General features: G+C 47.9%; 1 non-coding gene across 1 annotated transcript; it reads right to left on the minus strand.

Moving 5' to 3' along the window:
* Nucleotides 1-3,033: 3,033 nt before the first annotated feature.
* trnai-uau (transfer RNA isoleucine (anticodon UAU)) lies at nt 3,034-3,128 on the minus strand. The gene is made up of 2 exons: nt 3,091-3,128; nt 3,034-3,069 (listed from the first exon to the last, which is right to left on the minus strand). It is a non-coding gene; the product is annotated as a tRNA-Ile (tRNA).
* Nucleotides 3,129-3,337: the final 209 nt, after the last annotated feature.

Here is a 3,337-nt window from a genome sequence, read left to right on the forward strand (position 1 = left end):
AGCCACGTATTCACCTTCCTGATCTGCCTATCCCTGTGCCAATTATCACGTTTCTCGATAACAATCCCGAGATTACCTCTCTGAGGTCCTGTTTTTTCATTTAGTTCCTAACTTCTGATAATCCTTCAGCAGGAGCTCCTCCCTTATCTTCCCGCCGTCATTGGTCCCTAGATGGCCCACGACAACTTCTTCCCCCTTCCAAGTTCCTGTCAGGAATATAAGATGTTGAGAACAGTATTTAATATTCTGCAGGATAATGAATATAAACAGCAGGAATGTTGTGGGAAAAAAATGGATAAGAGCCGTTTTTGGGTGCAGGTAGCGGAATGCGCTATTAACCGCGCCCAATGACACTTGCACAGGCAAGGTTCAGCTGGACCGAGGAACAAGCTCCCATCAGCGTTCCATTCCGGGCCTGACACGTGGAATCAATGCAATTCACACTTTCCACCACCAGGGGAGCTCAATCTCTGAAACGCAGGATGGTTCTTCGAAATTTCTTAAAGGCATCTTATTTGCTCAAAAAATAACAGGCTACTGTCTGCACCGAGTCCGAACGGAGATCAGCCATTGCACACGTAAAACACAGATGCAGGTTGCATCCCTATGTTTGCACACTGATGTTTAAACATTGAATAAAGGCTGTGCACTCCGAAATCCCACATCCTCCAATCTGCACGACAGACCTCACCAATCTGCCGATCTGAGTTGGTACCAGGTCTGGAGAGTCCATGCACCAAGGTTCTCTGCTGATGCTGAGAGATCTTCTTCGAAAAGGTGGAAGAAGGAGTGACATCCTATATCCGCAGAGCGGGAGGGAGTGGGGGGTGGTGCAAGAGGTCCTCCAGACATATATCAAAAAGGCAGCGGGAGGCAGCGGGGGACGATGTCAATGCCAGGCGCACAGCTTCATGAACATGGAAGCAGTGCAGGAAGAAGTTCAATGCTCGGATATCAGTCGTCAAGGTGAGTGAGGTCAACTCTCAAGTGGCGTCTCCTATGGACTGCACCACGCAATACACCCACCATCTCCCATATCCCAACAAACTCTTCCATTAGTGCTCAACTCTTCGAAGGAGAGGCTTTCTCTCACCCTCACACATTACCACTGTTGCAAGCCGCCCACCCACAACTCACAGGTCACACAAACTGGCAGCTATTCAAATATGACAGGCACATCAGCGAAACACACGTCCTGCTTTCTTGAAGGAAAAGGTGGCGCAAATCGGGAGGCAGCAAGTGGCAGTGGCATTTACCCCGCCGAGCCTGTTCCACCATTCAATGAGATCATGGTGGACCTGTGACCTAACTCCATGTCCCCGCCTTAGCCTTAATACCATTGTTTCACAGAAATCGATCAAACTCAGATTTACCATTCACAAGTGAGTTACATCAACTACCGTCTGCAGAAGTGCGTTCCACACGTCTCCCACCCTTTGCCCGTAGAAGCCGAGGTTTTGTGGATGCATCTAACGTGGAGAAAAGAAAATATCTCCAGATGTTGTGCAGATTGAAGCTGAATATGAATTTATCCCAATTCACGCGATGTTATGAATGCAGAATGAAAATGCTCCTGCATTGGCTGGTAATCGAAACCCAGCTTCCTGTAAGGCAGGCAAGAAATCGACGTGCCCATGCAGCAGTTGGCTGCATGTGTCCACTCGGAAACCTGTCTGAAAGAACATACAGTCTCACATGCCGAAAATGTCAGTGTTTGATGAGACCATCTCTCGTGGCGCAATCGGTTAGCGCGTGGTATTTATATAATAGCATCAGGCTTGAGAAATACCGAAGTTGTGAATTCGAGCTTCACCTGGAGCAGTTTACCGTTTTGCTTCTCCACATTTCCAGCGGAGTTCAAGGTACAACTGGTCAGTTCCATAAAGCATTTCCTTCTTCGTGTTCTCATGTGGGCATTTAGGGTCCTCTGGCCGACGGTATTGCAATAACAGGTGTGAGTTTATTTGTTCACAGGCCGGACAGGGGGAGATTGGTGACAGCGTGAAATGGCAAAGGAGGCGGCACGAGATCTCTAAATCTAAAGAACCGAAATCACAATTCTTCTTTACGTGAAATAGACATTCTTCTGTTTGAAGTGTCGTGTAGGAAAATGGGGATCGGGCGGGAAAATAGAGTCGAGGTCGAAGATCAGCCCTGATCTCATTGAATGGCGGAGCAGGCTCGAGGGGCCGTAAGTCCGACTCCTGCAACTATTTCTTATGTTCTTATGTAACAGCTGACCCGCTCCTGGTGGCTTGGCTGTTTGTTTTGCAATATCCTGCCCCGCCTATCCGCTTGATCCAGTTTGTTGCTCCCACTTTCACATTCAACTTGTTTCTCGTCCCTGGTCATGTGAAATAATTGCAGATTGCAGAAGGTTCAAAGCCTGAAGGAAGATCAACGGTGGAAGGAATGAAAGCAGCGATTTTGATTTGCCACCAATGACGAAACGCTCACTTTTCCTTTATTTTTCGTTGTTCTCTCTTGGAGTAAACTTTGGCGAAAGTGAAGCGAAATTCAGTGACTGTGAAATGACCAGGGGTTCTTGCAGCACAAGATGAAATTGGCGACATCGGCATCTGAGAGGCTGAAATGGTTCACATTGTTCCCGAGTTTCGGTAAGAGACAGCACGGATTGATTTGTAGCGCTGAATGTCTCTGCATTCGACCGCCCACGGAGATAATGCTGGAAGTGTCTGCAAGGAGAGGGTGGGGGATAAAAAGTATCTAATTTATTCGAGCAAATAAATCCGAATTTTCCGACACGACACTTCAAACAGAAAAATGTCTGTTTCACGAAAAGAAGAATTGTGTGATCGGTTCTTTCGATTGAAAGATCTCGTGCCGCCTCCTTTTCCATTTGATGCTGTCGCTTATCGCCCCCTCTCCCGCCTATTGACAAATAAACTCACACCTGCTATTGTGATACGGCCGGCCAGAGGACCCCAAGTGCCCACATGAAAACACGAAGAAGGAGATGCTTCATGAAACGGACCAGCTCCGGTGGAAATGTTCAGAAGCAAAAGGTAAATCTGCTCCAGGTGAGGTTCGAACTCACAACCTCGGCATTGCTCGAATCTGATACTGTTATATAAGTACCGCGCGCTAACCGATTGCGCCACTAGAGCCGCTCACGATTCGTGCGCCCAGCAAACAGTGTCATTTGCGGCCTGTGAGACTGTCTGTTCTTTCAGACAAGTTTCCAAGCAGACAACTGCCGTTCGGACATTGGTGTTTTCGTTGTCGAATTTTTGCCTGCCGCACAGGAAGCTGGGGTTTGATTACCGCCCAATGCAGGAGCATTTTCATCTGCGTTCATGACATCGCGTGAATTGGG

The sequence above is a fragment of the Heptranchias perlo genome, unplaced genomic scaffold (genome assembly GCF_035084215.1).
Source record: "Heptranchias perlo isolate sHepPer1 unplaced genomic scaffold, sHepPer1.hap1 HAP1_SCAFFOLD_54, whole genome shotgun sequence".
NCBI lineage: Eukaryota > Metazoa > Chordata > Chondrichthyes > Hexanchiformes > Hexanchidae > Heptranchias > Heptranchias perlo.